The 27,092-nt window shown below is 34.5% G+C and overlaps 1 protein-coding gene and 1 pseudogene across 9 annotated transcripts in view; one reads left to right on the top strand and one right to left on the bottom strand.

The window, feature by feature from the left end:
* Nucleotides 1–27,092, top strand: part of IMMP2L (inner mitochondrial membrane peptidase subunit 2) — a 980,891-nt gene that overhangs the window by 787,903 nt on the left and 165,896 nt on the right. The window lies entirely within an intron of this gene.
* Nucleotides 11,228–25,980, bottom strand: LOC143679320 (metastasis-associated protein MTA3 pseudogene; annotated as a pseudogene).

Raw genomic sequence — 27,092 nt, 5'->3', positions numbered from 1 at the left:
AAATCGCAGAACTTATGGAAGTGAAGGATAAAGTAGCAAACATAGAAAAAATAATGGATAGCTACAATGATAGATTTAAAGAGACAGAAGATAGAATTCGTGATTTGGAGGATGGAACATCTGAATTCCAAAAAGAAACAGAAACTATCGGGAAAAGAATGGAAAAATTTGAACAGGGTATCAGGGAACTCAAGGACAATATGAACCGCACAAATATACGTGTTGTGGGTGTCCCAGAAGGAGAAGAGAAGGGAAAAGGAGGAGAAAAACTAATGGAAGAAATTATCACTGAAAATTTCCCAACTCTTATTAAAGACCTAAAATTACAGATCCAAGAAGTGCAGCGCACCCCAAAGAGATTAGACCCAAATAGGCGTTCTCCAAGACACTTACTAGTTAGAATGTCAGAGGTCAAAGAGAAAGAGACGATCTTGAAAGCAGCAAGAGAAAAACAATCCATTACATACAAGGGAAACCCAATAAGACTTTGTGTAGATTTCTCAGCAGAAACCATGGAAGCTAGAAGACAGTGGGATGATATATTTAAAATACTAAAAGAGAAAAACTGCCAACCAAGACTCCTATATCCAGCAAAATTATCCTTCAAAAATGAGGGAGAAATTAAAACATTCTCAGACAAAAAGTCACTGAAAGAATTTGTGACCAAGAGACCAGCTCTGCAAGAAATACTAAAGGGAGCACTAGAGTCAGATACAAAAAGACAGAAGAGAGAGATATGGAAAAGAGTGTAGAAAGAAGGAAAATCAGATATGATATATATAATACAAAAGGCAAAATGGTAGAGGAAAATATTATCCAAACAGTAATAACACTAAATGTCAATAGACTGAATTCCCCAATCAAAAGACATAGATTGGCAGAATGGATTAAAAAACAGGATCCTTCGATATGCTGTCTACAGGAAACACATCTTAGACCCAAAGATAAACATAGGTTGAAAGTGAAAGGTTGGGAAAAGATATTTCATGCAAATAACAACCAGAAAAGAGCAGGAGTGGCTATACTAATATCCAACAAATTAGACTTCAAATGTAAAACAGTTAAAAGAGACAAAGAAGGACACTATATACTAATAAAAGGAACAATTAAACAAGAAGACATAACAATCATAAATATTTACGCACCGAATCAGAATGCCCCAAAATACGTGAGGAATATACTGCAAATCTGAAAAGGGAAATAGACTCATATACCATAATAGTTGGAGACTTCAACTCACCACTCTCATCAAGGGACAGAACATCTAGACGGAGGATCAACAAAGAAATAGAGAATCTGAATATTACTATAAATGAACTAGACTTAATAGACATTTATAGGACATTACATCCCACAACAGCAGGATACACCTTTTTCTCAAGTGCTCATGGATCATTCTCAAAGATAGACCATATGCTGGGTCACAAAGCAAGTCTTAACAAATTTAAAAAGATTGAAATCTTACACAACACTTTCTCGGACCATAAAGGAATGATGTTGGAAATCAATAATAGGCAGAGTGCCAGAAAATTCACAAATACGTGGAGGCTCAACAACACACTCCTAAACAACGACTGGGTCAAAGAAGAAATTGCAAGAGAAATTAGCAAATACCTCGAGGCGAATGAAAATGAAAACACAACATATCAAAACTTATGGGACGCAGCAAAGGCAGTTCTAAGAGGGAAATTTATTGCTCTAAATGCCTATATCAGAAAAGAAGAAAAGGCAAAAATTCAGGAATTAACTATCCATTTGGAAGAACTGGAGAAAGAACAGCAAGCTAACCCCAAAGCAAGCAAAAGGAAAGAAATAACAAAGATTAGAGCACAAATAAATGAAATTGAAAACATGAAAACAATAGAGAAAATCAATAAGGCCAGAAGTTGGTTCTATGAGAAAATCAATAAGATTGATGGGCCCTTAGCAAGATTGACAAAAAGAAGAAGAGAGAGGATGCAAATAAATAAGATCAGAAATGGAAGAGGAGACATAACTACTGACCTCACAGAAATAAAGGAGGTAATAACAGGATACTATGAACAACTTTACGCTAATAAATACAACAATTTAGAGGAAATGGACGGGTTCCTGGAAAGACATGAACAACCAACTTTGACTCAAGAAGACATAGATGACCTCAACAAACCAATCACAAGTAAAGAAATTGAATTAGTCATTCAAAAGCTTCCTAAAAAGAAAAGTCCAGGACCAGATGGCTTCACATGTGAATTCTACCAAACGTTCCAGAAAGAATTAGTACCAATTCTCTTCAAACTCTTCAAAAAAATCGAAGTGGAGGGAAAACTACCTAATTCATTCTATGAAGCCAACATCACCCTCATACCAAAACCAGGCAAAGATATTACAAAAAAAGAAAACTACAGACCAATCTCTCTAATGAATACAGATGCAAAAATCCTCAATAAAATTCTAGCAAATCGTATCCAACAACACATTAAAAGAATTATACATCATGACCAAGTAGGATTCATCCCAGGTATGCAAGGATGGTTCAACATAAGAAAATCGATTAATGTAATACACCATATCAACAAATCAAAGCAGAAAAATCACATGATCATCTCAATTGATGCAGAGAAGGCATTCGACAAGATTCAACATCCTTTCCTGTTGAAAACACTTCAAAAGATAGGAATACAAGGGAACTTCCTTAAAATGATAGAGGGAATATATGAAAAACCCACAGCTAATATCATCCTCAATGGGGAAAAATTGAAAATTTTCCCCCTAAGATCAGGAACAAGACAAGGATGTCCACTATCACCACTATTATTCAACATTGTGTTGGAGGTTCTAGCCAGAGCAATTAGACAAGAAAAAGAAATACAAGGCATCAAAATTGGAAAGGAAGAAGTAAAACTATCACTGTTTGCAGACGATATGATACTATACGTCGAAAACCCGGAAAAATCCACAACAAAACTACTAGAGCTAATAAATGAGTACAGCAAAGTAGCAGGTTACAAGATCAACATTCAAAAATCTGTAGCATTTCTATACACTAGTAATGAACAAGCTGAGGGGGAAATCAAGAAATGAATCCCATTCACAATTGCAACTAAAAGAATAAAATACCTAGGAATAAATTTAACTAAAGAGACAAAAAACCTATATAAAGAAAACTACAAAAAACTGCTAAAAGAAATCACAGAAGACCTAAATAGATGGAAGGGCATACCGTGTTCATGGATTGGAAGACTAAATATAGTTAAGATGTCAATCCTACCTAAATTGATTTACAGATTCAATGCAATACCAATCAAAATCCCAACAACTTATTTTTCAGAAATAGAAAAACCAATAAGCAAATTTATCTGGAAGGGCAGGGTGCCCCGAATTGCTAAAAACATCTTGAGGAAAAAAAACGAAGCTGGAGGTCTCGTGCTGCCTGACTTTAAGGCATATTATGAAGCCACAGTGGTCAAAACAGCATGGTATTGGCATAAAGATAGATATATCGACCAATGGAATCGAATAGAGTGCTCAGATATAGACCCTCTCATCTATGGACATTTGATCTTTGATAAGGCAGTCAAGCCAACTCACCTGGGACAGAGCAGTCTCTTCAATAAATGGTGCCTAGAGAACTGGATATCCATATGCAAAAGAATGAAAGAAGACCCATCTCTCACACCCTATACAAAAGTTAACTCAAAATGGATCAAAGATCTAAACATTAGGTCTAAGACCATAAAACAGTTAGAGGAAAATGTTGGGAGATATCTTATGGATCTTACAACTGGAGGCGGTTTTATGGACCTTAAACCTAAAGCAAGAGCACTGAAGAAGGAAATAAATAAATGGGAACTCCTCAAAATTAAACACTTTTGTGCATCAAAGAACTTCATCAAGAAAGTAGAAAGACAGCCTTCACAATGGGATACAATATTTGGAAATGATATATCAGATAAAGGTCTAGTATCCAGAATTTATAAAGAGATTGTTCAACTCAACAACAAAAAGACAGCCAACCCAATTACAAAATGGGAAAAAGACTTGAACAGACACCTCTCAGAAGAGGAAATACGGATGGCCAAGAGGCACATGAAGAGATGCTCAATGTCCCTGGCCATTAGAGAAATGCAAATCAAAACCACAGTGAGATATCATCTCACACCCACCAGAATGGCCATTATCAACAAAACAGAAAATGACAAGTGCTGGAGAGGATGCGGAGAAAGAGGCACACTTATCCACTGTTGGTGGGAATGTCAAAGGGTGCAACCACTGTGGAAGGCAGTTTGGCGGTTCCTCAAAAAGCTGAATATAGAATTGCCATACGACCCAGCAATACCATTGCTAGGTATCTACTCAAAGGACTTAAGGGCAAAGACACAAACGGACATTTGCACACCAATGTTTATAGCATCATTATTTACAATTGCAAAGAGATGGAAACAGCCAAAATCTCCATCAACAGAAGAGTGGCTAAACAAACTGTGGTATATACATACGATGGAATATTATGCAGCTTTAAGACAAGATAAACTTATGAACCATGTAATAACATGGATGGACCTAGAGAATATTATGCTGAGTGAATCCAGCCAAAAACTAAAGGACAAATACTGTATGGTCCCACTGATGTGAACGGTCATTCGAGAATAAACTTGAAATATGTCATTGGTAACAGAGTTCAGCAGGAGTTAGAAACAGGGTAAGACAATGGGTAATTGAAGCTGAAGGGATACAGACTGTGCAACAGGACTAGATACAAAAACTCAAAAATGGACAGCACAATAATACCTAATTGTAAAGTAATCATGTTAAAACACTGAATGAAGCTGCATCTGAGCTATAGGTTTTTGTTTTGTTTTGTTTTGTTTTGTTTTGATTTTACTATTATTACTTTTATTTTTTTCTCTATATTAACATTCTATATCTTTTTCGGTTATGTTGCTAGTTCTTCTAAACCAATGCAAATGTACTAAGAAATGATGATCATGCATCTATGTGATGATGTTAAGAATTAATGATTGCATGTGTAGAATGGTATGATCTCTAAATGTTGGGTTAATTTCTTTTTTTCCGTTAATTAAAAAAAAAAAAAAAAGAGAAGGGATAATTGGAGATGAAGGGATACAGACTGTACAACGGGACTGGATATAAAAACTCAGAAATGGACAGCACAATACTACCCAATTGTAATGCAATTATGTTAAAACACTGAATGAAGCTGCATGTGAGGTATAGGTTTTTTTGTTTTTGTTTTTTTTTCTTTCTATTATTGTTTTAATTCTTATTCTGTTGTCTTTTTATTTCTTTTTCTAAATCGATGCAAATGTACTAAGAAATGATGAATATGCAACTATGTGATGTTATTAAGAATTACTGATTGTACATGTAGAATGGAATGATTTCTAATTGTTTTGTTAATTCTTTTTTTAATTAATAAAAAAAATAAAAAAATAAAAAATAAAAAATAAAAAAAAATAAATAAAATACCTGTGAGAAAGTTAAAAAAAAAAAATAATAAAGTAACAGATTAATCTTAAAACACAATGCAGATAACAGTTCATCTTGAGTTCATCTTGTTACATAAGAACATACGTACTTATGTATGTGTGTATATATCAGCATGTGACTGTACATAATCAGATACTTTTTAAATAATCCACAGGTAAAGTGGAGTAGATGCAGAAAATATGCCATAAATAAATGGTCTTCTTTCCATAGAAATCTGCATTCCAGGAAATTGTCAATTTGAGCAAACACCATCCCAATTTCTATATAATGAATAGCAGAGAAATTTTCTTTAGCACATTTAAGTTGTCAAATATATTTGAACCTGTAAACCAGAAGGCAGGTCCATATTTTCTTGGATAGTATTAGGTCAACAAGTATGTATTTAGGGCTGGGAATTGTCTTGGCATTCAAGGAGCTTCCATTCTAATTGGGGAAGTGTCAATAAGGGAAGATGACATAGGTAAGTGATAACAATAGACAACACGTGAATATCCATCGGTAGACTAATATGAACAAAACATATTTCCTCCTATCTCTTTAAAATAAAGACATGATGACTGTTTTCTTTCCTTTTATAGTTCAAAAAAACTGAGATCTAATCGAATCTTTTCTTTTCTATCCTCTGTATTTTTTCCAGCCTGAATGCTGTCTCACTGTCATACATGTTTCTTGCTTATTGCAAAATAACAATGATGCAGAACAAACTATGACATTAGTCAATTTAGAAAGACTGAGAGGCATGCAACTGGGTGAGTGAACCTTGAAGACAGTGTGTTGAATGAAATGTCAGAAACAAAAAAACAAATGTTATCATGCCTCACTCACATGAACTAATTATAATATACAAACTTAGAGCATTGAAGTCGAGAATTTGGATTATTAGGTTGGGGCCTACTGTAAAGGGTCTTAGATTGTAAACTCTTACAGCAGTCACATCTATTCCAGAGTTGTAACTGTTATCTCTAAATTCTGAGATACTGAGTTATTTGTGTATAACCTGGTCGTTCCCTGAAACTTCAGGTATGTGACGACACCTAAGACTCAGAGTTAGAGCTCTGAAGCTATAAAAGTCAGCATTACACCACAGAAACTGTTTAAAAAGTTGAAAAAGTGATCAGACTTCAACTAAAAGCATGAATTAACCTGATCTGGATAGGACTAAGGTAAATCGGAATACAGAGTAAAGGATGATATGGTCCCTAGTTTAAAACTTCAACTTCTGTGTGAGACCAAAAGGAGAGATGTTTATTTGCTGTATTTTTTACATTTTGGGTAGTGCATTCTCATTTAACTTGCATGGTCAGTTTATTTGAACACCATAATTACATGAAATCTTGAATAGAGCATGAAATTTTGTTGGTTTGCTAAGGTTAGTGTGATGCTCAACATATTCCAGTGTAATTGGGGCAGAAAATAAAAAAGTATTTGCAAAGTCCCCTTGGGGGGCTGAGGAGAAAAGAAGAAATATTCAACTTCCCCATCTGGAGAATTCCTGGTATTGTCCCATGTAGTGGAAACAGCTAATTCAATAGCTGAGCCCTCAAACTTGGGATTCACCCCTGAGAAATTTATTCCTGCAAAGGAAAGCTAAGTGTACTTATAATTATGCCTAAGAATCACCCCTAGAGAACCTCTTTTGTTGTTCAGATGTGGCCTCTCTCTCTCTAAGCCAACTCAGCAGGTGAACTCACTGCCCGCACTCTCCACTACATTCAACATGACTCCCAGGGGTATAAATCTCCCTGAAATGTGGGACAAGACCTCCTGAGATGAGCTGAGACCCAGCATCGTGGGATTGAGAAAGCCTTCTTGACCAAAAAGGAGAAGAGAGAAATAAGACAAAATAAAGTTTCAGAGGCTGAGAGGTTTCAAAGAGAGTTGAGAGATTATCCTAAAGGTTATTCTTATGCTTTGTTTAGATATCCCTTTTCAGTTTATGGGGATCCCATATCCCCTTTTCAGTTTATGATGCCTTGAAGTGGCTAGAAGGAAGTATCTGAAGCTGTTGAACTGTGTATCAGTAGCCTTGATTCTCGAAGATTGCATAACTATATAGCTTTTACAATGTGATCATGTGTTTGTGAAAACATTGTGTCTGATGCACCCTTTATCCAGGATATGGGTAGATGATTAAAAAGTGAGGAAAAAATAAGGGCAAACATCTACTTTTTGCATGAGAATGTGACCTATTTGAGCCTATTCTTTCTTTTTTATTGAGAAATCTTCACACATATACAGTCATCCACGAAATACAATCAATGGCTCACAATATCATCACATAGTTGTATAGTCATCACCATGATCATTTTTGAAACATTTGTATCACTCCAGAAAAAGAAATAAAAAGAAAAAGAAAAACTCATACATTCCATACCTCTCACCCCTTTCTCTCATTGACCACTAGTATTTCAATCTACCCAATTTTTTTTTCTCCTTACCTCCCACCCCAATATTATTTATCTATATATTTTTCCTCACAGTTTTATACCTGCACCAAATAATAAAATAAAACTGAATTTCTGCCCTTTGCTGGACAAATGACTATTTATCCAAAATATATTAATGAATTTAAAAATCACAGGTCTTTATAGGCACTAGAATAGTGGGGAAGGTTTAGTTATTTTGCTAATCCAAAAATAAAGTACCATTTTCTATTGCATTTCACTTTGTCTGCTTCCCTGAAGAAATTTGTAATTCCCACTGAGCAGTGTGCGTACATAAAAATGCACATGTATGTATGAGTAATATGTGTGTGTGTGTAAGCAATTTGAAAAGACACTTGATGTACTGAGATATCAGAAATTTCTAAAATTATTAAATACAAATTAATATGTTGTCCATATTTATCACTTAGAATATTTTTTTTAGAAAGAAATCATGCTGGTTCTGAGGATATAACTTTTATTAGTTATAGAATAATAATGTTAAGTGGAATTACATATCCTGTTTTCCATGTCTTCTGAATATATTATAGGCATTTGGATATGCTTATATTTTCACATTACCCTTGAATATGAACTGTCTCAATTTTATTTACATCGTCTCTGATTTATTTCATCAAGATTTTGAAGTTATCCTCAAATAGATCTTGTTCATATTTTATTAGATTTGTACATAAATTTTTCCTTTTTGGTAATAATATATAAATGATACTGCATTTTAAATTTCAAATTCCAATTGCTCATGCTATTAGATAGGAAAGCACTTGACTTTTGTATATTAACCTTGTTTTCTGTGACCTTGCTGTAATCACTTATTAGTTCAAGAGATTTTTTTTGTTGTTGATTCCTTGGGATTTTATATATAAATAATCATGTCACCAGCAAACAAAGACAGTTCCATTTCATCCTTCACAATATTTACAGCTTTTATTTCCTTTTCTTGTCTTAGTACATTACATGTGATTTCCAGTATGCTGTTGAATTAGAGTAGGGAGGTGAGACATCCTTATCTTATTCCCGATTTGGGGGAAATCATCTAAATTCTCACCAGAAATATGTTAGCTATTGGGTTTCTGTAGATGTTCTTCATTAAGTTTAGAAGTCTCCCTGTATTCCTAGTTCACTGAGAGTTTTTTATCCTGAATGGATATTGAATTTTCCCAAATTATTGTTCTGCATCTATTGATATCATATAATTTTTCTTCTTTAGTCTATTGATGCGTTGGATTATATTAACTGATTTTAAAATGCTGAAGCAGGCTTGTGCAACTGGAACAAATCCCACTTTATTATGGTATATTATTTTTATACATTGTTGGACTTGATTTGCTAATATTTTGTTAAGTATGTTCACATCCATGTTCATAAGAGAAATTGTTCTGTAGCTTTCCTTTCTTGTAATGTCTTTATCTGGTTTTAGTATTGGGACAATGCTGGCCTTACAGAATGAGTTGGGAAGTTTTTCTTCTACTTCTGTTTTCTAGAAGATATAAAAAAAAAATTGGTATCATTTCTTCCTTAAATATTTGGTGGAATTCACCAATGAAACCCCTTGGGCTTGGTGCTTTCAATTTTGGAAGGCTATTAATTGTTGACTCAATTTCTTTAGTAGATATAAAACTATTCACATTATCTACTTATCCTTGTGTGAGTTTTGGTAGATTGTGTTATTCAAGGAATTAGTCTATTTCATCTAAGCTATAAGTGGAAATAGAGTTGTTCATAGTATTAATTTATTATCCTCTTAATGTCCATGTGATTAATAGTGATAGTCCCATTTTCATTTCTGCTATTAGTAATTTGTCTTCTCTCTTTTTTTTCTTAGGTAGACTGGCTAGAGGTTTATCAATTTTATTGTTATTTTCTAATAACTGATGTTAAATTTTCTTTTTCTCTGTCTTGATACAATGTTTTCAATTTCATTAATTTCTGCCCTAATTTTTATTATTTATTTCCTTTTGCTTGGTTTAGATTTCTGTTGCACGTCTCTCATTTCTTAATGTGGAGCTTAGATTACTTTCTTCTTTTCCAATATATGCATCCAATACTATACATTTCCCTCTAAGCCCTGTTTTCTCTGCACCCCACAAATTTTGAAAAATTTTATTTTCATTTTCATTTAGTTCAAAATATTTTTAAATTTTTCTTGAAATTTCTTTTTGAACCATATATTATTTAGAAGGGCACTGTTTAATCGCAAATGTGTTGGGATTCTCCAGCAGTCTTTCTGTTACTGAGTCCTGATTTAATTCCATTGTCATCTGAGAGCATGCTTTGTATGCTTTTTGTTATTTTAAATTTGTTAAGGTATTTTATGACTCAAGATGTGGTCTATCTTGGTGAATGTCCCATGTGAGCTTGAAAAGAGTTTCTGTTCTGCTGAAGTTAGCTGAAGTATTCTATAAATGTGAGTTAATCCAGTTGATTGATGGCACTGTTCAGGTCAGCTGTGTCCTTACTGATTTTCTCCCTGCTGGCTCCATCCGTTACTGATAGAGAGCTGTAGAAGTCTCCAGCTATAACAGTGGATTTGTCTGTTTCTCCTTGCAGTTTTATCACCTTTTGCTTCAATGTATTTTAGTGCTCTGCTGTTAAGCACATATACTTTAAGTTTTGTTATATCGCTTTCTTAGAGTATTGACCCTTTTATCATTATGTAGTTTTCCCTCTTTGTCCCTAATAATCTTCCTTGCTCTGAAATCTACTTTGTTTGACAGCGATATAACTATTCCAGCTTTCCTTTGACTAGTGTTAACATGGTATATCTTTCTCCATACCTTTACTCAATCTATCTGTGACTTTATATTTAAAGTGGGTTTCCTGTAGACAACATATAGTTAGGTCTTATCTTTCTTATTCACTCTAACAGGCTCTGTATCTTAATTGAGGAATATAGACCATTCCCATTTGAAGTAATAATTGATATAGTTGGATTAATATCTACCATATTTCTAAGTGTTTTCAATTTGTTACATTTCGTACTTTTATTTTCTTACACTCTTTTTCTGCCTTCTTTGGTTTTAATTGAGCAGTATATATGATTTTGTTTTCTCTCTTAGGATGTCAATTGTACTTCTTTTTAAAAAAGAGTTTTTATTGGTTGCATTAGAGTTTGCAATATACATACTAATCTAAGTTCACTTTATTTTGTACACAAGAACCTATGTTTGTTGCAAACACAGAGAGAGGGCGACAGAAAGACAGAAAATGGTCAGAAGCACAACACATAAGGTTAAAGAATTTAAAAGTGTTTTACATTCTGCCCTGATGGCAGCATAATTAATAGGAACAAATGGTCATCTTGCTGCCTGCCACAGTTGAAGGGTATTTTGCAGACCTGATGAGCAAAGTTTCTGAAATATGTAGTGTGAAGGGAAAAAGCTTGACGAGTCTTCACTGCAGACTTTGGACTCCCAGTGTTTCAGACTGGCAGGGCCTGCATAGTCTGGCAGGATATGTGACTTCTGACATGGGGATCTTCTATAGTAGGGATGGCAGAAACTTCTTTTCTTCTGATGTGCGGGGGTGGGGGGCTGGGGGCTGTGCATTTTCAGGCCTCCATATTTCTTCCAGTTTAATCAACAAATTGCACATAATCTACACTGCATACTAGGTGCATCCCAAGAATACCACTGAAAGAGGCGGTGCAGCAAGCTGCTCTCACAGGCTTGCCATAAGAGGAGATTCTAAGGCTGGAAAGTGGTTCCATGGCTCCATTCACAGTGCCAGGTCTGCTGTTGCTTGTGGACATTTGGTTGGGATTTGGTTTGTAAGTTGGAATCTATACTTGTTTCAGTTCACTCTCAGCTTCTGCTGCTTTTAGATGTTTCTGCTACACGTATCTGACAGTAGTTTACCACATATAATAATATTTGATGTTGCTAGTCAATGATTTCCAAGGGAGAAAATTCTTGATGTATATCATTGAATTCTGTTCCTTATTTTTCCAGTGCCTCTTAATAAACTTGCTTCTGAGGCTGACCATTCTTCCATTTCATCTCTGCATGAAACAGGTCCTCAAAGTGGTACTAAAACACTAATGGCACTGCTCAAATCATAGCTGTGTCTTTACAATGTATCCATAACATGGAACAGGGTGATGTCTCCAGAGGCTGCAGCTGCACTCATGTACAGATTAGGCTGCCTCACAGAACAGCTGTGGTCAAGAGCTCCAGTGAGTATCCCAACAGCATGTGCTACAACTAAAAACTGGTCAATCTGTAAATTCGTAAGTTGGCTATTTGGATCCCAAACATTAACTTCCAATTTTAACTGTTCCCTGTCATCTGATTGTTCCTCTAAGAGAATTTCTGGAATATCTGCTTGATATCTAGGTCCCATGCTAATTTCACCTTTGTCAACTAATTATGTTTTCACTGAGGAGTCATAAATCAGTGAATATAAAAAGGTATTCTCCTTATCAAAATATGGCAGTACTGACTCCATCTGGTTCAGAAGGGCAACAGTGCATTTTCCCCTAATATGTGTTGCAGGCAGAGATTCATATTGGCATGACAAAAAGACTTCCCTGTGTTTCAACTGATGTTTCTATTTATCAGTCAAATCAACTTCGGTTGTAGTTTCTGATTCTTCCTCAATTTCTTTGGTATTCTTGTCTGCAATAATTATAAGTGTGTTGGAAATACCTCATCTTCTATAAAGACTACTGCTTTTGCTTCCACATTGCCACTTGCGGTCTTGTTGAGTTCTTCCTAACCTAATTAGGTATAGGTTACTGGAGGAATTCTCAAAGTAAGCATAATCTTCTTGGAGGAAAGACTGCTGGCATCCAGGTTTCCTTTGTCACACGGGAAGGCATGTGGCAACATCTGCTGGTCCTTATCTCCTGGGTTGGTTTTAATGGTCCTCTCCTCTGGAGGCTTTTCTCTGGATTTTATCTCTTAGCTTCTCCCTAGGTTAACTTTTAAATAACATTGTACTGCAGGTACTTTATAATAGAATAATCCCAATTTCTCTTTCCCATCCCATATAACACTGCTATTATTTACTTTACTTATCAGTAAATATGCAATTCATTGTTGCTACTATTATATTGGCTGTTATCTATTAAAACAATTAAGAATAAGAAAAATAATTTTTTTTTTTTTGCCTTCACATATTCCTTCCCTGTCTCTTTTTTTTCTTTCTTTCTTTCTTTATGCAGACCCAAATTTCTGGCCTATATCATCTTCCTTTTCTCTGATGAAGCTCTTTTAATATTTCTTGCAAGACAAGTCTACTGGGGACAAATTGCCTTAATTTTTGTTTGTCTGAAAAAATCTATTTCTCCTTCACTTTTGAGGGATAATTTCATAGATACAGAATTATGGGATGGTAGTTTTTCTCTTTCAACGTTTTATATATTTCACTCTTTCTCTTCTTGCTTGCAAGATTTATGAAAAGTCCAGTGTAATTCTCACATCTTTGTTCCTCCTTAGGTTAGGAGTTTTATTATTCTAGCTTCTTAGAAGACTTTCTTTTTCTTTGATTTTCTGCAATTTGAATATGATATGCTTAGGTGCAGAATTTTTTAAAATATTTATCCTGTTGGGTATTCTCTGTGCTTCCTAGTTCTGTGGTTTGGTATCTGTCATTAATATGGGGACATTTTCAGCCATGAGTACTTCAAATATTTCTTCTGTTCCTTTTTCATTTTCCTCTGGAAATCCCTTTATGTGCAATTACCTTTTGTAACTGTCCCACAGTTTTTGGATATTAACTTATTATTTGTTTCTTTTTTCTGCCTTCATTATTTTTTTCTCTTTGGATTTCAGTTTGGTAAGTTTTTATGGATCTATCTTTAAGCTCACTGATTCTTTCCTTGTCTATGTCCTTTCTATTGACGAACCCATCAATGGCATTCTTCATTTCTGTTACTGTGTTTTCAATGTATAGCATTTTCTTTTGATTCTTTCTTGGAGTTTCCATCTCTGTTCTTATATTACCTATCTATTCTTACATATTATCCATTTTCCATTTTTTTCTATTAAAGCCAGTAGCTTTAATCATAGTTACTTTAAATTCCCAGAATTACAATTCAAAATTTCAGCCATATCCAAGTCTTGTTCTGATGCTTTTTTTTTTGTCTCTTCAGACTGTTTTTTCCCTGTTTTTCAATATGCCCTGTAATTTTTTTTGTTGGAAGACAGAAATGATGTATCAGGTATTAGAAACTGAGGTAGAAAGGCTTTTAGTATGAGGTTTTATGTTAACCTGGCTAGGAGTTGGGGTATGTTTAATGTTTGCTGTAACTGTAGGTGTCAAAGGCTTCAATTTCCATTGGTTTCCGTATTTTTGTCTCCCTCGCTATCTTTGGGTTTCCCTAGAAACTCCTTTCTTAAATAGAGTCTGTATTACAGCTCTTGCAATTGTAATTCACTCTTATTATACTAGAGCTCTGTTGATGTGGTGGTAAGAGATCGATGAGGAAAAGTGTTCATCTTATGATTAAATCTCCATTGTTTTAGTTGTTTGAGTCACTGATCTCTGACTTGTAGATTTTCTTAGCCATCTTTGTTTTTGTCCCCTTATGTGACACAGGAAGGGCAGAGGGGGGTGAAACTGTCCAATTGCCTTTCCCCTTAATCAGACAAGGCTCTTGCAAAGTTGTTTCCCCTGAGTGAAGGCCCCTGCCTGAGAGATAAGACCACTCTGGGTGTATTTCAAAAGGCTTCATTTCCCCTCGCATATTTCAGAATGTTTTTTTTTTGCCTCTCCTCTTGCCTCAAGTACAAGGAGCTATTTCTGCGATCATCACTATGAGAACCTGGTTCAGGATCTTGGAGGTAGAACTAAGTGTGAGGACCATCCTAAGAGAGTCTCAAACCTCAAGCTCGTCCATACTCAGTTTCCTAAAATTCAAAACCATTTAAGTGCTCTGACTGTTGCTGACTCCAGCAGCATCTTTTGTTCCCAGTAAGCTATGATTCTCTGTATTTACCTATCTTTCTGGTTTTCAAGGTGATAGTTTTCTCTGTGACCTCAAGTCTCTGATCAATCTAAAATGTGTTGTTGATTTTTAGTTTGCTCAGCTTTTTTTCATAGTATGAAGATGAGAATGTTAACTTCCAAGCAGACACTATTTTATGAAAATGTCTTTTTCTCCTTAATCAAAATGACCAATAAACATTTGAGTGTTGAATATATTTGGTTTTCTCATCTTAAAGAAAACTAAATTAGCAAAAATGAATTTAATTCATCTGCCTTCTCTTTCTCATACAATAGGTTCTTTTTCCACCAGTGGCATCCTGTAAGATAACTATTGGTGTTAGCCTTTCTTTTCCTTCATGATATTGAGATTAGAAAAAAAACAAACTTAAAAAAATTAGTAACTCTTTTGTAATTAGAAAACATTGATATGTGTCTTTTGCATAGTTGCTTAGATTAACTTCATACACTTTTATCCATTGCTATTATTTATCTCGTTACATCCAATTATGATCATTTGAGCTTTTCAAATCAAGCACATTGTTAATTTTTTTAATGAACAAGGAAATTTAGTTAAGTTCTGTTTTAGTTTTCTTAGTTTCCCCCAACCCCAAATATGGCTTTGAGAAATGCAAAGGAGGTAGATGAATTGTTTGGAAGAGGGCCCATTATAATTTAGAGCTGTTGATGACAGATATAAAGCCATCTTCTAAAATTTAATCTCTGTATTCATGAACTATCAACACAGTTGGAGCACCAATGAAAGAATGAATTGTTTCTCTCCAATTGTGTAGAAAATATACTGCACTAATCCAGTTCGTGAATCTCAAAAAACAAAACTTCTGACACTACCCTTATTTTACCAACTATACTGTATCTACAGATGTGCTTTTAGGGAATGACATATTTTTTCTTTAGCCATCAGAAAGTTCATTTTTCAATCCTATAAGTATGTCTGTGAACATTAAACTGGCCAGTAATAGGTGTTACCTGCAACGTGGCATTGCTTTTAAACTAACTTTAGGAATCCAAGAACATACTACATACACAAGTAAATCGCTACTGGATATAATATTTACTTGCAATTTATTACTCTATTTATAGTATATTCAAATGACTGAAATATTTTATAAACACTGGTATAAATGGAAAATATACTGTTTATAAGCTGTATGCTTTAATTCCATATTTTCCTCTTTTCCCCAGTCTGGTATATTTACTTTGCCCATTCCCTAAATGAAATGTTGTTTGTTCTGATATACCACACATTGATGTAGATATCTTTGTAATCAACTTTAAATGAGACTAATTATCGATCATAACAATGACAAAAAAAATGATACCTGTTTCAGATAGATTCATGGATTTCTAATATTAATGTTTTAGTCTTAAAATATAATAGCTGATAAAATCGGTCACAGATAAGACTAAGTAATAAATTTATAATTCATAATTATTTATAATACAAATTTGGTTATGAAGGATGGTCTCTAATACTTTGGACATCTTTTTTATTCTAAGCTTAGAACTGTAAAACTACCCTTCACCTCTGACAGAGGTGATTTTAACATTTTGTATTTATGACATACAACTCATAAAAGACATCAAATTTTTAGCTGGAAAAAATTAGTACATTTCCTAAACATTTTAAACTCAAACTTTGTTCTGAAACATTTTCATCTCAAACTTTGTCTAAGAACTGTCTTTTCTGAATTTCTAACACTTTTTGCATTTAAGTTTTTCAGTGTGGCAAAGGTATCAGTCTAACATGGTCGAAGACTCACAAAAGATTTAATACAGCTCTCTTAGTCAAAAGGCTTCAAAGAGACATTGAAATTCTCAGAATTTTGATGAGCACTCTCACTTTTATCATGGAATCATCATTTGGATTTACTGACTGTCAAACACACCTGTTACATTAACGAAAGCAGTTAACTGGCTAGTCATTTCCTCTGAAAAGGAAAAGAAACAAAAAGAAAAAAAAGTCAACCAGTTACAAAGCAACATGATTGGCCTAATGATCTCAGAAGGATGCAATCATAAAATGAAAAAGAGTGATTCGAAAGTTCTTTCAAATTATTATAATCTTCCAGCAGACCTACTGCAGCCAAATTCTGTAGGTTCCAGCTATTTCTAATCCACACTGCTGAAGTCTGAGTCATCTGTTCACGTAGGCGGTGGAATACAGGTTTCAAACTGATTCATAGTTACTTTTGATCCTTTCCCCCTCTACTATTCAAGGATAGTAAGGAAATTGATTTATCTTAGAATATTCTTAATCTGGAAACAGTAATCATCTCTCTGGAGTTCTAGCGACTAAGGGTGCTGTGTGACTAATCCAGACTTACTACATTTCTGTTCAGGCAAGTTAAGAGGAAAAATAGAACAAGCTCATTCCCAAAAGAATACTCATGAATCTTCTAATTCAAAGAGGATAAAAATGATATAATGTTATTTGAGAAGTTTTCATACTCTGCCTGTTTCCATGAGAACTTTGGGAACTTTTTTATAATTTACAAAAAGGATTATTACAAATTTAATTGAGAGGGAGAATGAATTCTAAGAGAGGCGTGGAAACTAATGTGCTTACTGTGAGTTAATATTATTGCTGTTATTAGGTATCAATTTGCTTCTCTTCTTCTTGGCAGCTCAAAGGAGAGAGAGAATATGAATAAGGTAGTTTTTGAAATCAAGAACAACAATTCATACCATTTCTTAGAAAGAGATAGAGTTGACTTTTAGTGACTGTTTTACTTTCTTGCCTTCTAAAATAAATAACATGCAAGGGGTTGGCTTAACCAATGGGAATTTATTGGTTCATGGTTTGGAGGCTAGGAGAAGTTCAAAATCAAGGCATCATCATAGCAATGCTTTCTCCCAAAAGACTGTGGTGTTCTAGGGCTAGCTGCCAGAGATCCTTTGCCCTTGGCTTTTCTGTCACATGGCAGTGCTTCTCCTGAATTCTGTTGACTTCCAGCTCTTCTTTGGATTTCTCTGTATGTGTCTGAATTTCCTTCTGTTATAAAGGATTCCAGTAACAGGATTAAGACCCATCCTGATTCGCTTGAACCACACTGTAGCTGAAGTAACCTCATCAAAAGGCCTTATTTGCAATAGTTTCACACCACAAGTATGGATTAAGATTAAGAACATCTATTTCTAAGGTACATAGCTCCAAGCCACCACAGGGATATACCAACAGCTCCATTCTTATAATTTTTATGGCAAAGGTAAAGCAGAAATCACATAGCTGTTTTGTGATCACAATCAAAATGAAAGGTGTATTAATATGATCAAGCTAATACTTCAGATGGTAAGAACGTAATGAATTCTTACTGAGGTTTAGTGTAACCAAAGACAAAAGAGCCTCCAATGACTCAAGAATTGAGCACATTCTGAGCTCTTTAGTCTAGCAGTTTTCAAATTTGAATACTCATTAGAATCACACAAAGTCCTTGTTTTTTAAAAAAATAGATTTGGGGGGCTCTATTCCTGGGATTTTTGGTTTAGTCAATTGGGGTGAAAATTCAGGCATCTTTGCTTTTAACACGTATCTGACATGATTCTAATGCAATAAGTGTACATAGCATTTGGAAACCATTGTTTTACAATGGTTAGCCATCTGTCACTTTATTCAATTTTAAATTTATTTTATGTTTACCAAAATTTTTGTAGGTATTAAATAGAAAATAGTTCACTATTATACTATCTGAAGATAGCTTATAGGGCAAGCATTCTATATTGCTAATTAAGGGCAGATGTCTCTGAGATCACATAGATGGTAGGACTTTTTTATTCTTTTATGAAAATTGTGGAGCTAGACCAGTACCTTAGGCTAGGCAAAAGGCCCACTGTCTATATGTTTCCTGTGGTCAAAACCAGATTTTCTTCAAGAAACAGTCTTAGGTTTGCTCCAGCACTTGGATCAGTGATAAATTCAAATGTCAAATTAGAATAAGACAGAGATAGTTTCTAAGTTTGTAAATCTTTCTGAGAAAGTATTATCAATGGCATAACATAGCTATCCAAAAAACCCTGTACAATTCTCTAGATCCACTTGCCAGGACGAGTGAGCTGCCAGATGTATCCTGGACAGCTGAGCACATTGACCTGTTATTTTGTGCTATTTAATGTCTATCACATGAATGTCAGGGAATTTCTACCAAAGGCAGTGGTTTTATTTTATGAAGGTAAATGATGAGTCCTTCTTCCAAGCAGCTGGGTGGATTCCAGGACTCCTCGACTCATTCCTGCTTAATGAATTTAGGAAGGCCTAAACCACTGGGTTTTTATTTCTTAATAATGACCACTGATCCCAGCCTTTGCTGGTTAATTGATAACATTTCAAAGCGTACCTTGATGTAAATGTATACTCAATTGTTGGTTTTTGGCACAGAAAGAAAAAAAGGGGACATTCTCCCCTTTCCAAGTAACTTTCTCTTAAGTAGTAAATTGATTTGACATGTCAGTTCTTATTAGCTGCTCAAGACACTTAGATATTTTTTAAAAATCTTTTATAAGAAAAAAGCCTGATTTTCTCTTTTCATGAATTTGTATCAGATAAAATAATGCCACTTCCACTGTAAATCACCAGGTTTGTGGAAGGCTGCTTTTGTCTTGCCTTGATTTCTAAGTGACATATTCTAGGTGACTGATTTCCCTTCTAGAAATTTACATTGCTTTCCCACCCATCTGAGTAATGGCATTACTCTGCCCTTTTAAAAGGCTAGTTATAGCCTTTAAGTGAGGACCTTTTTATTTTCAAGTTCGACACAAAAAGGAACCCTTACCTTAGGAAGGATAAGTTAAGAACTTTAAGCTGCCTTTTTCCTACAAATTCACTTTACTAGACGCAATGACGGATGTTTTTAAGTGGTAGTTTGGATACAGTTCTCAGTTTTGTTTTGTTTTGTTTTTTACTGAAAGTTCTATATGTTCAGTGGTTTGGGTCAAATACACTAAGTCAGAAGAATGGATGAGTAGTGAATGAGCAACTCAACCCTTACAAGAGGTATGTGGGGAAAACAAATGGAGACTTTCATATTTTTGAAACTTCTTTTTGGAAATTGTTTTATTATAAGGGATACAGTTTCCCATTGTTGGGACTATCAGATTATTTTTTGAGCATTGAATTGATTAATCAGTTAATGCTCCTATAATTTGAGTATCATTTATTAGATTACCCAGACAAGTACCCATATAGAAGTTAAGATATGGATTGACAAGTGCATGCTAATTTTAACTATAAGGAGTGACATGTCTAATTGAAGTATTGTGGGACTGATTATAGTGATCAAAGAAAGGTGAAATATGTTTGGCAAGAAATCTTGGAGATGATGAGTTTTGGCAGAGTGTTGAAAAAGGAGAGTTTTGAAAGAAAGAGGAGGGATTGGAAAAATAGAAATGTCATTCAAGTTGAATAAGCTGACAGATGGCTAAGGATATAAGGGATGTTAAATATTCTCTGTTAGGATCACGAAGAATTCTCTCCCTTCCTTTGCAGAATCTGCTTCTTCCGGGAATGGTTCATATTAGAGATATTTGAAAGATTGTCTAATTCATCCTGTACATTATACGTTATGAAACGAACCCCTGAGAATTAAGTTGACTTCCCCAGGGTTAAATAACTGCCAGTGATGGAAAGGGTGTCAGAATGCTCCTTTTTGAATATAGAGTTTATTCCACTGCATTTCACTACATTATCAACCTAAAGATAATTTATCTCCATTAGCCTAACTATTTTAGTCCAGCAAGACAGAAAGAAGTGTTCAATATACAAATTTTTTTAGGTTATGTAACTTTGGGGTACCCATTAGTTTTTTGTTTCTATTGTACAGCTGTTTTTTTCCTTTGGTCAAAAACTTTAGTAATAATTTAGAATAATAATAGTTATTTCCAAATTTTAATTTACCTTGATTCTCCACCACACTGAGTATATTTGGTTTATCTTATTGGTGTAAATTCTTAAATTGACCGAATGGCTTTTCAACTGTTCTCATCTTAGTCTGTTTTCTTAAATTGTGAGGGAACTTACTAAAAAAAAATCTGTGTAACTGTCTTTTCATTCCCAAACATAGATATGGAAATATGGCACATGCATTCTTTATACCATTTAGGTGAAAAACAAAACTCTAGAAACCTCACATTCTTTTCTCTTCATTCCATTCAAGAGAAAATATTTGTTTCACGTTCTGGTGGTTTGGAGCTGTATATACCCCAGAAAGGCATGTTCTCAAATTTATTCCATTCCTGTGGGTGTGAATCCAATGTAAGGAGGATTTTTTGATCAGGTTATTTCAGTTAGAGTGTGGCCCACCTCCATCAGGATAGGTCTTACTCCTATTACTATAGTCCTTTGTAAGCAGAATGAAATTCAGATGAATAGGAGAGGAAGGCACAGGAAACATGAAGCAGAACCCAGAAGAGAATGGAGAGGCTGCTGTGTGCATTGCATGTCAGAGGAGCCAAGGATCAAGCATCTCGAGCAGCCAGCCCCAAACCACTTCAGGAAGAAAGCATCACTTGGATGACACCTTAATATGGATCTTTTCTTAACCTCACAACTATGTGCTAATAAATTCCCATTATTTACATCAACCCATCATATGGCATTTGCTTGAGCTGCCAAGGAAACTAAAACATGCACTTACTATGTTTTATACAGAACCTCGGCACTGAGAATCGAGGCTGCATGTAGACTGGCTGTAAGACCATTACAGTCTAGTAGGGGACAGAGACAAATAAACAGAAAATTAGTAGATGAAATTACTATATTTTATCTCAAGGTGATAGTATACAATTTGAGGTCTGATCATTTGATAAAACTCCATCTAGCTGATTTTTATGTATTTGTCTTCGTAGTCTGTGAGTTAGATTTGTTTTAAAGGTGATAATAATCATGGAATGTTAGAATCCCAATATATCGGTTATCTTTTAATATTATATCATTTAGCCAGATTGTTATGGGATTCTAAGTCCAGTATATAATATTCTATTTGGTAATTTTTTAAGTGCATGTTTCAAATTACATTATTAAAATGGAGAAGCGTAAATCTTATTTGCTTTATTTTGACAGAATAAACCTTAATGTAGAACACTTTAAAAGAGCAGTGTTTTATATTAATAATAATAAAGAGTCTATAGTTCTCTCCTGTGGATTTTCCAGAATTATTCAATGTATGTATTCTCCGTGACTACTCCACAGGATTTGTTCCGGTGGGATTTAGTAAAGCATAATGGGCTTAATATTCAAATATATTCTTTATGTTAGCTTTCCACTGGCATATAACAATAGTCAAAAAATTTTAAAAAAAGGAAAATAGAAGTGTGCTGAGTAAAAAGTAGGCAGTGATATATCTTTGTAAAATTCATGTTGCTATAAATACTTATAGAAGAATAGAATGTCTATATTTAAAATATAGTCCATTCTCATTATTTGCTGATTCCCTATTTGTGAATTCACCTACTTGCTAAAACGTATTTGTAACCCCCAAGTCAATACTTGTTGCACTTTCATTTGTGGGCAGGCAAAGAGTGGCAAAAAATTTGAGTTGCCCAACACATATGTTCTCAGCCAAGGTTGAACGAGACAATATTCTATCTTTGTGTTTTAGCTCTCATACTGTAAACAAGTATCCTTTACACAGTATAGTTAGTGCCAAGTTCTGTGTGTGTATGCTTTTTGTTAATGATTTTGCTATTTCAAATCCTGCCCCCACACCCACCAAGTATAGTTCTGAAGTTTCGTCTTGTGTTCCTAAGATCAAGAAGGCTGTGATGTGCCTTAAGGAAAAAATGCAAGTGCTAGGTAAGCTTCATTCAGGCATGAGCTATAGCGCTGTTGGCTGTGAGTTCAGTGTTAACAGATCAACAATATCTCTCAGAGTCTTTAAACAGAAATACACATAAAACAAGGTTATGTATTGATTATTTGATGAAAATTTTGTGACCAAAATCTTGCAAGAACTTAACTCTTTGTCTCCCATGGGAGCAGTGGTTCAGTTTTCAAGACTTCAACTCTTGGTAGAAGAGTGGCAAGATTCTGAAAGAACATGTGAGATTAAAAATATTGCTAGGCCATTTTTGGAAAAGCTAATCTCCTATACATGTCAATATGAATTAATTTATCTCATCCTTTAATGCATCTGCATAATTTGACCATCTATTGATGGAAATTTAGAGTTTGTGCTTCTGTCTTAGCCTGAAATTTCTCAGCAAACAAAATATAAAGCAAAGAGTTTTGTGCCAGAATTTTATGAGTTAGTCCAATCCTAGAGAGTAGATGTTCTAGTTTGCTAGCTGCCAGAATGCAAAATACCAGAAACAGAATGGCTTTTAAAAAGGGAAATTTAATAAGTTGCTAGTTTACAATTCTAGGGCCAAGAAAATGTCCCAGTTAAAACAAATGTATAGAAATGTTCAATCAAAGGCATCCATCCAGGGAAAGATGCCTTGGTTTAAGAAGGCCGATGAAGTTCAGGGTTTCTCTCTCAAGTGAGAAGGCACATGGTGAACACAGTCAGGGTTTCTCTCTCAGCTGGAAAGGCACATGGCAAACATGGCATCATCTGCTAGCTTTCTCTCCTGGCTTCTGGTTTCATGAAGCTCCCCGGGACTCGTTTTCCTTCTTCATCTCTAAAGGTCGCTGGCTCGTGGACTCTCTGCTTCATGGTGCTGCAGCATTCTCTATATAATTAAGGCATTGATTATGTCTAGAGTATGAGGTTAAGTTTACCTTCTGATCCCTTGGTAGAGTATAAATGGGTATAAACTTTATGAAGGGAAAATTAATAATATATATTGAGTTTCTATGTAGATAATTTTATCATCTTTAAATTTCATTATTTTCTATGTACATTTTCATCAGTGTATTTTGAATTTCTCTCAGTAAATATGACATTATGACCATTTTCTAAAACATAAATTTTAATTAGTAAATTATCGTTATGTAGCATAATCTAATTTTGGACCTTCTGGTTGTTTGTATATTTTAACATTAATAAATATTGCTAAGATAATCATCTTTTTAAATGAATCTTGTCCACTTTTCTGATAATTGTCATTGGAGAAGATTTCTAGAGGTGGAATTAGTGGGATAAAAGTAGGAACATATTTAAAACTCTTCATGCATATTATTATACTCTCAAATTGCTTTCCAGAAAATGTTTTTCTCTCCATAATTCCAGTGACAGTATATGGAAATATCCATATCATTTATACCTTATTAGCACTGCCTTCTACTATCTTATTTTAATTTTTATTAATTTGATAAGTATATTTTTATAAGATATCATTGTTTTGATTTGCTGCTTGATTTGATTACTAGAACAGTAGAACATTTTCTCATATGCTCACTAGTGATTTGTATTTTCCATTTTAATTTTTCCATTTATGAACTTAGTCCATTTATTAATTGAAATCTTAGTGTTTTTCAAGTAAATTTATATAATAAGAACATCAACAATTTAAGAGTTATATTTAAGACATAGTTTCCCTACCATTGTAGTTTCCCTTTTAATTTCATTTACATATATACTTTTAAAAAAAATATGGCCAAAAAAAATTTTTAAAAGGGCATGCCACAGTGGCTCAGGAGGTAGAGTTCTCTCCTGCCAGAGACCCGGGTTCGATTCCTGGTGCCTGCCTATGCCAAAAAAAAAAAGAAAGGATGGCCAAATCTCTTGATTATTTCACCTTTGTGATTCATTCATTTCTTGCAAGTTTGTCTTCATCCAGAAATCGGACAGATCAACACATTAAGTTTTGTATATTTATATTTGACTGTTACCCTTGGGATTTCTTTTAGTATGTGAATATGTATTTAAATTAAATTTATGCAAATTGATTTTATAGCATGATACCTACTGAGTTTTATAAGTACTACAAATTGACAAATTCTTTCTTTCTAAATTAAATACAATATTTATTTTATAATAATTATATTTCATAAATGCAGCAATGTTTATAACAGCAAAATGTGGAGATACTTGAAATATCCCTCATTAGGAATTTTGTTTTATAAATTAGTATATGACTATAAGTAGGATAAAATAAAAAATGATAATTTAAATGTATGTATACTGATATGGAAAGTTGTCCATAATAGGTACTTATAAGACCAAAACCTATTGCAAAACATTATGTTAATTTTCCATTTTCAAGGAAAAAAAATAAATACCTCTGCCCTGTTTATTGACTTTTCTTAACTCAATGTGGGTATAAACATGAAACTGATTTCCTCTATAATCACTATTTTCAACTATGCTGTTTTGATTTACCCTTTTCTGCCCTTTAAATATGTATTGAACAGATGTCATAGCTTTCTGGTTATTTGAAAAAAAAAATGCTGAGTTAATTGTTTAATTTCAAACTCAGTTTAAATCTAATCTTTCCCAAGCACAGGATAGGGCTAAGCCCTTGAAAACTTGGAGTATGGTGGGGCTGATACAATTCAGGCTCTGAAATAACTTCTTCCCTCTCCAGGCCTAACAGTGTGCTGTGATGTTGACGAGGAAGGGAAAGAAACCGGCCAATATTGTCATCCTTTCTTGGTGGTTGTTTCGCCTTCTCTGGCTCATAGTGACCATCTGTTGATCCCTTTCTTGTGGCAGTCATCCCTGTGCTCTTTAGTGGGACAAATATGAAGAATCCTAGAGGGCCTCTGTCCACAGTTCTGATGTGGACCATCTGAGTATTGCTTGAATTCTTCAATTCTAAGCACCATTCACACCCTTACCTGCCACCGAGCTTCAACCTCTTGCCGCTGGTGTCTTTGTACCTGGTGGGCCTTTCTCTTAGGTGGGTCCTTTAGCCCAGCCACTTTCCTTAGGGACAACTTGTCTTAACAGGGGTCTTGAATCTCTCTGATAGCCTACCCTTTAAGTGCAGCATGAAGTTCAAATCCCATAGTAAATGAAGTCTCCACATCCATTTGTTGCCAGCTTACATTTCCCAGCTTCTTCCCATACTTTCACCACTGAATTTCTTTTGCTTCCATTCTATAAAATACTTCTTTTTGCTTCCATTATTTTGCAAATATTGCTACCTGGAATATTTTCCCCTCTTATTCCCACCTTTCAAGTCCCAGTTCGATGTCTTTGCCTTCTGTGGCATTTTCCCCCATTCTCCTAAATAAATGTGTATTTTCCTCTAATTTATTTATTTTATAAGTTACATTTCTTGAAGGCAAAACCTAACCTTAGTCCTCTTTGCATTTCTCTCCTCTTCAATAGAATTGACAAACAATAGATGCTAAAAAATGTTTCTCGAATGAATACTAACTGAATGCACTCACCAGTGTGTGCTGGGAATCCAAAAACCTTGATATTGTACAACACTGTTAGTTCAACAGTGGCAGTGATCTTTTAAAATTGCAAATCCTATCATATCACTTGCCTGCTTAATCCTCATCTAAAGGTGCCATACTTTACGGAAGTCCTAAGGTTTAGAATGAAATCCACAATCTTTACAGGCCTGCAGGAGCCAGTCCTTTCCTCCTTTCTCCAGGCTCATCTCTCCTCACTTTCCTCTCACACCCCCCTCCTCAACTCACCTGGCAGCCTTTCCTGCTGCGAATATACCACACCTTCACTCGGGCTGCTCCCTCTGACCTGCACATTTCACCTTTGGCACTAGCTAGCTATCCCTTCCTCTAATTTCAGGTCTGAGCTTAGATATCACATTCTCAACAAGGCCCTCATCCAAATCACATATTCCTGCTATCATGTCACATTGGTGCCCTTATGTTATTATGGTCCTTATTTACATTTAAATGTAATTGTGTAATTTATATTTATTATCTTATTTTTATTTAACATCTGTCCCTCTAACTAGCCTGTATACTCCATTTTGGAAGGGACCTTGTGCATTTGTTCTAAGATGTATTCCCAGCATAAGACCTGAGACATATTTACTCAATAAATATGAATGAGTGAGTGACAAACTTTAGAATTGCCTTACTGTATATATTTTTCTCTTTCTCTCCTCTCTCTCCCTTTATTGCTAACTCTGATGTCCTATACTTGAATATTAAATATAATATCCTGTTTGGCTGGCCTCTCCAAGCCCATATTATTATCACCTTTGAATTATGACAGTTTGAAGTAAATTTCTAGCTCCCAAATTAACAATAAATTGGGGCATTTAGTTTGTTTCTTCTAATTTTTCCCAAAAAATAGGTATTTAGCTTTTCTCTGCCTATCTTTTTTGGATTTATTCACGATATTTAGTTTTTTT

This window comes from Tamandua tetradactyla, chromosome 1 (genome assembly GCF_023851605.1).
Source record: "Tamandua tetradactyla isolate mTamTet1 chromosome 1, mTamTet1.pri, whole genome shotgun sequence".
Lineage (NCBI taxonomy): Eukaryota > Metazoa > Chordata > Mammalia > Pilosa > Myrmecophagidae > Tamandua > Tamandua tetradactyla.
This window is presented reverse-complemented; position numbering and strand designations above follow the sequence as displayed.